The sequence below is a fragment of the Prunus persica genome, chromosome G5 (genome assembly GCF_000346465.2).
Source record: "Prunus persica cultivar Lovell chromosome G5, Prunus_persica_NCBIv2, whole genome shotgun sequence".
NCBI lineage: Eukaryota > Viridiplantae > Streptophyta > Magnoliopsida > Rosales > Rosaceae > Prunus > Prunus persica.
The window spans coordinates 6,347,388-6,358,484 of NC_034013.1; the positions used below are offsets into that span (position 1 = coordinate 6,347,388).

General features: G+C 36.7%; 1 long non-coding RNA gene across 1 annotated transcript; it reads right to left on the minus strand.

Moving 5' to 3' along the window:
* LOC109949114 lies at positions 3,617-7,601 on the minus strand. Its single transcript, XR_002271593.1, has 3 exons — positions 7,342-7,601; positions 5,192-6,072; positions 3,617-5,068 (listed from the first exon to the last, which is right to left on the minus strand). It is a non-coding gene; the product is annotated as an uncharacterized LOC109949114 (long non-coding RNA).

Below are 11,097 nucleotides of genomic sequence, written 5' to 3' on the forward strand. Positions count from 1 at the left end.
ATATTTTATATTATTATATTATATATTTATATAATTTCTACAAATTTTAGTCCACACTACTTATTTATTTAGTTAACTTCCCGTTCATATATAATCATTCTTATATTGTCTTATAAGTATATATATATATTCATTATCGCTTTTTTTTTCCAACAAAGTAGTTATATATTGATTTTTTTCTTTTGTAATGGGGTGGGTTGGAGAACCCATTCCCTATCGAAGGTGGGGATGGAGAATCCCTGATATGAATATTGTAGGTATGAAGGCGGGGATGAGAGAAAAAAGCTTAACATGGATGGGGATGAGAATGGCATACCCACCCCCAATTCGACCAATTGCCATCCCTAACTTGTAGTTCACCATGTTGTAGTCATTTATAAATTATATCGATGCATATTTTGTCACACCTTTGTCTTCTCAACATGCCGCAATATTTATTTAATGTGTTGTTATTCATATTTAGAAGCTTATTAGAAATTTATTCTAGGGAACTTCTCCTAAAATTCATCCTCTCTCTTGGGAAACAATTAGTAAGCCCAAATATTTGGAGGTTTGGGTCTATATAATTAAAATTTTGTTAATAATGCCTCTCTAGCTAGATTAGAATGGAAACTAATTAGAGCTAAATGTAGTCAATGACTATAATTTTATCCTTGTAAAATATTAATTTTTTAAAAAATAGTGTAGGGCTAAATGTTTCCCTCTCCAGCCATGCATGGCTATATTTTAGGGCTCTCTATATTTTATCATTTAATATATATGGTACAACATGTAATAACCCAAACCTTAATTCATATTTAATTAGTAATTTATTAAGAGGAAAAGAAAATTTTGCCCTTGGACTCATTTATTAACGAAATGTTGACTTTTTGACCGAAAAGGAATTTGACAATTCCACATACACTGTTGCGTAGAGCACGACGAAACGAGTTCGTAGATAGAAAGTGAACTCGAATCGGAGCTTTACCGAAGTAAATACAGTTAAAATATTATGAGGGGCGAAATGGTAATTTGAAAAAAATCAGATTTTAAAACCTCATTTCTCTCTCTTCCCTCAGTTTTTTTTTTCTCTCTCTCTCTCTCTCTCTCTCTCTCTCTCTCTCTCCCGTCGCGCGAACGATCCCTCCCCCTAACACAGCCGATTGCTCTTCTCCTCGCCACCACCACGTCCGGCCGTCATCTTCGTCGACACCGGTCCCAAAAGAATCAGCTCATCCTCCTCTACAAGTCTCAGCCCTCGGCCGCTCCACTCCGCCCCTAGTGTCGCCGAAATTTGCAGAAATCCGGTGGTTTTTCTCGAAAATTCAAACCGTTCGTTCTCCCTCAATTTTTCTCCAAATTTGTCGAGTAAGGTATGAATTTCTACCCATTTTTCATGCTCTAGCTGATGGTTGGGTAGGTTTGCATCGATTTTGACAGTAACTAGCTCGGTTTTCAAATTGGAATTCGGCCAATTTTCAGCCTTCGTGTTCAGCCACTTCTGGTCAGTTTTTGGGGTAGGTCCAAGAACAAAAGTGGTTCCAAATATGGTGTTATACATAGGGTAGGAGTTTGGAGCCGTGGTTTTGAGATTTTCCGGCGATACGTAATCGCTTTGGACACCCAGCGGTGCTGGCGCGTGCGGCGGCGCGTGGGCGAGAGTAGTGAAGTGGCACTGTATTTTGATGCGATCCTTAGGTTGTCACGAGCGCGTAGAAATTTGCGGAGCTCAATTTGGATACCATTTGAGTCTCGAACGGATTTTCCATATTGTGCGATTTCCGGGTTTAATACTGTTGAGCCATTGGATCGTAATCAATTTTAGATATGTTACTCTAGATAATTTCAGAAACATGTAGGATTCGACGGATCGTGAATCGGAGTCCCGGATACTCCGAAATCGCGAACCCTAGGGCTAGGGTTTAGAAATTATGCGATTGCACGATCGTGATCAATCCGACCGTCCGATCGAGACCAAACCCTCGGGACATGTGTCCTAGATATATTGGACCTTCTAGCGGCTTCCGGATCATATTATGAGGTCATGGACCCGTGGGGTCTCAGGTTGATTTTTGATACTTTAACGCTTTTTGAGTCCCAAGATACTGCTAAACTGGAAGGAAAGCTTTTATGGGCATAGGAATAACTTTAATTTGATGCACGTACTTCTAGGAGCCGGGGGTCAGGGTTTTTATATTAATACTATATTGTATTATTATGGTCATTGAATCAGGCACCCGGTCACCAGTTGACCCGCATGAGGGACCTTCAAGAGTTCCAGCGAGCACGGACTATCAGTGAGTGAACTCTTTGTTTTTATAAATGAATTTAAGTAGTTCAGTTTCAGTTATAAGTTGTTTTATGCTTTTGAATATTTTATTTTGCTTGCTGCCGAGTGAAATCTCCTTTAAAGGGTATAGGAAAAACAATTCTAGTTAATTATCAGATAAATGGCAGCAGAATTTTAAATGTTACAGAAATTCAATTATTTAACAGATTTTCTTTAGAAACTTTATATTTTCCTAAACCACATTGTACCCAGATATTAAATGTTGCCTTCGGATTATATTGGTTGCCTTCGGTTTTGTCAGCATGCTTGACAGTTGCCCCACGAGTTCTTTGGTACTCGAACTCGTGTAGAGCGAGTAATGCGGATCAGGTGGACCACGATCCCATGAATCCTGCGAGTTGCGGCTCGGACTGACCTCGTGTCACTGAAGCATGCAAGTATGTGTCACCCATGGTGATGCAAGGAATTGACGGATATTAGGAATTGAAGGAAATAAGGGGTACACCTAGGTGGTAGTTTTAAACTGTTTTCAAAAGTAATGTTGACCATGAATATGATTGTCTTATACATGTATAATTATATACGTGCATTGATTTCAGAAATAAAGAGAATAAGCTAATTTGTATAACTGTTTTTACAGTGGGGTTAGTATGTTCATATGCTATTTTCTAAACTTTGTTTTTGGGTCCACTCACCCTTTTTGTTGTTTTGCGCCCCCAGGCAGTAGACGTGCATAGGAATCCACCACCAGGCCGTTTTCCATCTTCCGCGCCTTTCTTTTGATGTAGGATTTTTGTTTTGTAAAAGGATTAACTCCTTTGTAAATTCTTAGTAGTTGCTCTGATGTTTTGCCCTAGACTGAGAATTGAACTGTTGAAATGTATATATACGTATGCTGGAAGTTGGTTGTACACATATATACTTGTTTGGCAGGTGAAATTTTTTTGGTATTGAGCCAGTTACAATGGAAACTCTGCCGATTTTTCAGTAGAAGTCAACCTTGTTATTTTATCGTGCTTTGCATAGAAGGGCAAATAGATCATTCGTGCCCTACATCTGCCAGGTGTCGGACACGAACAGGGTCCGGCTCGGATTCTAAAGCGGAATTTGAATCGGGTCCTGTCACAACACTCATACATTCCATTATTATGTATTGTTTGAAAAAAGAATTTTATATATAAATTTAAAACGTAAAGAGAGAGAGAGAGAGAGAGAGAGAGAGAGAGAGAGAGAGAGAGAGAGAGAAAAATTATCGCTTGGTCAAAACTAGTTTTTTTTTATATATAAAAAAATGAATTTAAATACATTTAAAAGATTAAAAGGAAATAATAATAATAATAATAATAATAATAATAACGGCTAGCTGACATCATCGTTAAGGTTAGCGCGCCTTTAATATTAGCCTTTGGACATGCAGTTACACAAGATATTTCGTGCTGATGCCCATGCATGATACTTTCTCTTCTTGAGTAACACATGCTTTGAGCCCACACAAAATTTTGGCCTAGGCTAAAGTTGGGCTACAAGTGGCCTGGTTCGAAGGCTAAATGGCTAAATATGGCCCTCCCAATTTGGCCCTTTTTTTTTTTTAGTCCATGGCTAGAGATGAGTTTTACATTATTTTAAGGCTATATTTGGCCTATGGCCTATGATTGGAGACCTTACATAGCCTAATAATTGATTGGTACAAACTTATGCATACAAAATATCAGGTGGACGAGAAGAAGGGAAGCTTTTTGGTTGTTGGTTGGCCTCTGACCAATTGTCATAGTTGGTGGCTTTTTTTTTAAGCAAAAGAAGGTGTAAAGAAAATGAATTTGCAATAATCAGATCTATCCAATAAAGATGAACCATAGAAGACATAGAAGTAGGAGAAAGTGGTTTGACAACATTAAACCACTCCAAAGCATACTGAAAAATGAAATGCGGTTCACTAGGCATGACACAATTCTGCTCAAACACACCTTTATATCTCAATTTCCATGTAAACCACAAGCATATAATAAAAACTAACGGCCAAGGCAAACCATTATACTCCTTCCTTTTAGGCTGCAAATTTCTTAATAACCATTCTTCGAAAGCCATCCCATCAGGGATAAACCTATCCTCAACTCGAAAACCATTCCAAATGGCTAGAGAGAGAGAGAGAGAGAGAGAGAGAGATGACAATCCTTAAATATATGAGCAATATTTTCCATAGGATAAGCACATCTAGGGCATGAAGAAATCTGAGTGACTCCTCTTTTCTTCCTTTGTACATTAGTAAGTAACTTCTGATGGCAAACAATCAGAAGGAAAATTTTAACCTTGGGAGGGGAAGCAAATTCCAAATAAACTGCCAATCCCATTTAGCTACAACCTCATTTAGAAGAAAAGAGCTATATGTTGACTTAACAAAAAATAAACCATTATGCGTGAATTGCTAAATACATCTATCCACCCCACTGCTAGGAAAACCAACATGAACACTGGAAATCAATTGAATAATATGATCATTTAGAGGCAAATTGGAATTATAATGCCTAGGTTTTCTAACGGTTATGAAGTTCAAGGTCTCTCAAAAATTGATTAGGGTATCTCTCTAAACATCAATTTAGTTCAAAACACCATAAATTGCTACAGTAAATCATGAATTTGAAACATCTAGAGAAAACTAAATAGTCGTAAGAATTTTGATTACTTACCCTCCACCAATCGAAGGCCAAGGAATCAAGGGGGCAATGTTTGGGTGTGGTTTCCAATCTCAAACTGAGTCAAGTAGTCTTAATCTCATACCAAGTCAAATGAAAACCCAACGGCCTAGCCAAAACAAAGATATTGTTATTTATAATAGCAATAACCAAATAAGAAATAAATTGAATGACAAAACCCACAAGCTTGGCTTGGGGTTAGCCAAGGATCAAGGGAACGTAGGATTCTCACCAGCCACCTTGTGGAGAAGAGTAGCCAAGTCTTTTGGTCTTCTTGGATTTGTACATTCTAGTTAAGAATCAAGGTCTTCTCCAAGAAATGACATATAAATAAATGACAAAGAGATAAGAGTAGAATAAAGAAAGACGACAAAATTGGGGTTGAGGTAGAAAAAGCCATTGTTGAACTCCACCTTCGATATATTGTGGTTGGGACACAACCCATCTCTTAGGTACTTAAATTACACAAATTTTGTGGCTGGATTAGAATGGCATGGTAGCTGAAGCTTTTGAAAGTGTGAAAGGAGTATGTTGAAGGAGGTTTGAAGACCCAATAAAAGTACTACATATATATATATATATAAGTATAAACAAAATAGCCAAAAGAATGGCCTTTTGAGTTGGCTAGATAATGGAGGAAAAGTCAAGGACTTGACTGAGAGAACAGGTCGAAGATTTGGCTAGGAAAATGTCCAAGGAGTTGGCTAGAAGAAGTCAGAAGGTCGCTAAGGTAAGAAAACCCACGTGGGTCACTTTGATAATTTCAAGGTGGGCAAGAGTTTGGAAACCAAAGATGGTCCTTGGATTTGGGTAATGGTTTTGTGACCTAAGAATGCTTTAAGTTCAAAATGATAGTGTTGAACACAAAAAATTACATGATAAGGAAAGAGGCCCAGGATAAAAGACCAAGACGTGAAGGTTGATATTTAAGGCTGTTGATTGTTCCTTCTAGAATTTAAAAAGGAGATAAGCTTAGTTTTCAAAAGAAATATAAAATAAAACAAATAAAAAATAAAAGGTGGGAAGAGATCGTGTTTATCCTCTGCAACTCCATTCAGCAGAGAGGCCGCCCACTTAGCAAACGTGCTTCCCCAACTGCTATTCATCTTTTGCCTATAAAAGACATGAACGTACAGAGGTTAAACAAAGGGAGATTCACTATTATACTCAATATGGGGGCCCAAATTATAAAAATATCCTATATAAAATGGACTTTAGAAACACACCCAAAGTCCATTTACAACATAACAAAAAAGCTTTTAACTTCTTATAAATTACAAAACTGCCATCAATTTCTTAAAACAAGCCCAACCCCAAAATCTCATAAAAATACCCAAAACACTCAATAGGGCATCAAAGTAATTTAATAATCAATATTAAATTCAATAAGGCCAGCTATCATTTTTTGGATTTTTTTTGGATTTGTTTATAGGAATTCAATTGTGTAGGGTTTATTTATAATATTAGTGCTAGAAATGGGTATATCACTAAATATCTCTTAAAAAAATGAGGTACTGCAGGAAAAGAGGCAAAAAACAGAACCAAAAAAAAGGGGGAGGCAGGAGAGAAAACGCAGAGAGGAACCAAGGGCTGCAAAGAAGGGAGGACCTGAGAAGCAAGAAAGTGCTTCAGAAATTGATACTGAAGCAAGAAGAAACGATACCCAAGGTCCTGCAGAAAGTTTCAAATAACAGAAAAATCAAGGAAGAAACAAAAGGACAGGAGCAATCAGAGAAGAAAGGCAAGGTATAAAGTTCATTCTTTGCTGTAAAACTTCAGGGTGTCTCTCAGTACAGGTTATTCCTTTGCGGCTCAAAAACATCCGATATAAAGTTCAATCCAACAAGCCTCTGTAAATGGTAGATCATGAGTTCCGTATGGATGCCGACATCTTGAAAGCACATTTCTCTATGAAAGCAATAAATAGCTCTCATATCAAGTTCTCTGGAATTGAATCAGCAAAGTCCCATTCCATTGTTGTCTGCCATAAAGGCTTTGAGAATGTGCACTGCGAAATTCCTCCATGTCTTTGTTGTCAAAGAAGTCTCATGAGACTATTGCAAGCAAAAGAAATTCATCATTCTCTAAAAAAATTGAAGAATCATGTCCCTGCTTTTATAGAAATCTCAAGAAATCACACAAGAAGGAGCTCTCGAAAGGACCTCCCTATTGTGAAAATATACAGATGGGCTTCCGTAAGAACCCCACTTTATTGAGTGCTATGAGCACCTTGCAGGTGTTCATAGGCATATTTGATGAAAATCTTGCAGGTGTTCATAGGCAACGAACACAGACACAAACCAAAGAAAGAGGAAGAAGGCAATATGAGACAAACAGGAGAACAAATAAAAAAAGCTTATCTGATGAAGAAGAAAAACCTACAGAAACCGATCTTGGAAATCCCATTATTCCTCCCATCTTAATCTTTGCCAAAAGTCATAAATAAAGGCAAATCCAATAGCAGATCAAAGCAAAATCAAGGGAGGAAGAAGTAGAGAAAGAAAGTGGGGTGGAAAGTTTGTTGTTTAGTGAAGATAGCAAACCCAAAGCCCAACCAATTGGTTTTGCTGAACATGCAGGAACTCACATGTTCCCAGCCAAATATCCAAAAAATAGTCAAAGAAGGATGAAGGGCAAGTGGGTCATCTTCCAAATTCAAGTGTGCAAACAGGATAACAACCCCCACATGTTTAAATGGAGCCAACCATTGACAATTCTCAAGTGTTAGAAAATACTAGTTAACAAATAATTGGTATAACCATCAAATAAAGTTTGATGAACCTTTTCCTCAAATCAAAATTGGTCTGTCCAAAACTCCCTTCAAAATAAAAATGTATCAATTAACAAATAATTGATACGAAAATCCCAAAATTTTCAAATGGTACAAAACCATTTCAAATTTTCTTATGGGTCATCTACCATGCAATTTCAAGGAGATCAAATTCCAATAGGCAATTTAGAAATTCAATCCAGATACGACCGCAAGTCCAAACAGAATCCTTGGTGTCCTTAACCAAATTCGCCCCAAACACTTTTCCAACCACAAAATCAAATTGAATCCTTGGTCCAACCACATTCATCCAAATTCCATAAAATATTTCTCAGACCACAAATTCTTTCAAGGGGTCATTCATTCCTTGAAAGTCTAATCAAATTATGTGAGAACTACAAAAGGCTTGATCCCCAAAATGGGGTATGTAGGCAGTCTAGGGTTCCCTGGATGCAGCCGTAACATCAAGTCAAATTTCATTATTTATTTCATTCTTCATATTGGAATCAAAGGGTTTTCTCTTTCCAAAGAGATTATAATTAAGAGATATTTTTATCTTGAATGGGTCGTACTCAACTAAAAATAAAAACTCTTATATGTAAATAAGAGTGAGATTATGTTGGTTGAATTTTTAATTTCTTAATTACATTTTTTATCTAACAGATAGAAGTAGTGTCTAGGACCCACCTTATAAGAATAATTCAAAAGCTCTTTGTAGCTTAGTCACTCGGCCCAGCCAAAAACAATGGCCAAATTGAATAACCAAATTGGTTGGCCAAATTGGATGATTATATGATCAAGAACAGATATATAAAGTATATTAAGTAAAGAAGAAATCTTATGGTTAGGGCGTTATTAATAAGCCTTTTATAGCTTACATATATAATTATTAATTATCATATATGTAGTTTTATTAAAATTGGTATATTAAGTGTTTTCTTAATTCAAAGATTTTATTGGTTCGTCACGAGTTGGTCATACGTCAAGAAAGCTCTCACAATTCATTGGGCTCTTATGCCTTCCCAACATCGATGGATTATTTTCAATCAAGACTAGGACTCCGGAAGCCATGATATCTCACCATATGTCAAGCCAAGTCCTCGGAGGTTCAAGCCGAACTCGCGAAAGTAGGCCTAAAACCTCCGGATGTTTTCATGCACGTGACAAGATCCATCCAAGGAAAGCAATCAAAGAAAGTGATGTCAATTTGGAACATTCCTAAGGAGGAGAGAATCAAGTGATCAGATTTGCAATCCGATGATCTCATTCAAATAAATTCCGCCGATTTAGGAAGCCACACAAGGAAAGATTTTGAATGAAGTTGACCTTTGGTCATTTAATGGCTAGCCCATGGGTTGACGGATGCCCCTATATAAACCTCATCAGATGAAGGAAGTAGGACCCCGACTTTAGACATAAAAACTTACTTTTTGTCTTTCACTTTTCTATCCCTAGTCTAGGTTTTTATCTTCCAAGCAAGTAGACTAGATCAGTTCTTCGCTTTTGTTAGTGTAAGTTTAATTTCTTGCATTTTCCATTACGTTGTTTTAAGATTCAAGCTTATTGCTTTACTTTTAATTGTTATAGAATTTTCTTTAAGTTTAATTTAATTTTAGATTGCTTTACTTTATTGCATTTATCATTCATATCGTTCTTGTTTCAATCTTACTTAAATTTACGTTTATTGTTGCTTCGAACTTATTTTTTACATTTATTTTCTTGTTTTTTAGTTTACTCGTCTATTAATTTAATTTGCATCATTATTATTAAATATTAAAAAAAAAATTTACCACATCTTGAATGATGTTGTCAACCACGAGCCATAATTTCACTCAAAAAAAGACGGGCTCAGCCGACAAGGGCTATCCCCTAAGCAGAAGCTAACTGTTGTCTTTTGTCTGCTCGTCTGACGTGACTGAAGAGTACTGTTGATTGGGTAAAAGCACAACTCTTTAATTACTATGTAAGTTTTCTTCCACTATTGAAGCCATGTATGGATAATGGTACCTCAGATCTCCAAATTTAGCTGACCTTTATAGGCTTTTGCACAAAGCGATCGATCAAGGCTTCCTAAGCATTTTAGGAAGTCTTGACTGCATGCACTGGGAATGGAAGAACTGCCCATTTGCTTGGGCAAGCCAGTTTACCGGTTACAAAAAAAAAATTCCCACTGTTGTGCTAGAGGTCATGGCCTTGTACAACACATGGATTTGATATGCATGTTTTGGAGCCATTGGATCTAACAATGATATCAAAATTTTAGCTCGTTCCTCATTTTTCAATGATGTAGAGCATCGAGTGGCTCCTCATGTTGAATATATTGTTAATGAAAATCAATGTCATTTGGACTACTATTTGGCATATAAGATCTACCCCCGTTGGGCTACTTTGGTGAAGACCATCTCTTCTGTTGATAACCCAAAGAAGAGACTTTTTACACAAATGCAAGAAGCGTACATGAAGGATGTTGAAAGTGCATTTATAATAGGCTTGGTGGGCTATTGTAAGGATAACCTCGACTCAATCATGATGACATGTATAATTTTGCAAACATAATTGTAGAGGATGAGTACGAATATGTTGAAAAGGAATCAGATGATGAGGATAAGTGTCAGCAACGATCCAGGAGGGCCAGAGCAAGACAATATGAGCTAGAGGCAATCATTACATACGAGTACCACCAAGATGGGCAGACTCTTTATGATTACATGATTCGTCATAGTAGAGTTTGATCTCCACATGTGCATCAGAGTCTCCAACATGATTTCATCAATTACCTTTGGAGGAGCTTTGGAGATAGTGAATGAGGTAGACATATGTTTTAATCCTCCTTTTGTGTTTCAATTATGTTGTTTGTTTTCTTTTGGAACAAAATTATATTTGTGAAATTTCAATTTTTTTGGGTCAAATTGTTCAATTTTTTAAATGAAGTTATTTAAAAGGAGGATTCTTTATTATACATAATATATGTGCCCAAATTATAAAAATACCCTATATGAAATGGATTCTAGAAACACATCTAAAGCCCATTTACAACATAACAAATAGGCTTTTAACTTTTTATAAATTACAAAACTGCCATCAATTTCTTAAAACAAGCCCAACCTCAAAACCTCATAAAAAAACTCAAAATACTCAATAAGGCATCAAAGTAATTTAGTAATCAAAAGTAATTTCACTAGGACCAGTTGTCATTTTTTGTTATTTATAGAAATTAAATGATGTAGGGTTGTTTTGGGGTGGTCAAAATTCACCCAATTTGCCAAGGAGGAATTCCTAGCGGCCGAGAATTCCTAGCAGACAAGAATTCTTAGCGAGAGATTCCTAGCGGCCGAGAATTTCTAGAGGACAAGAATTCCTAGCTGCGG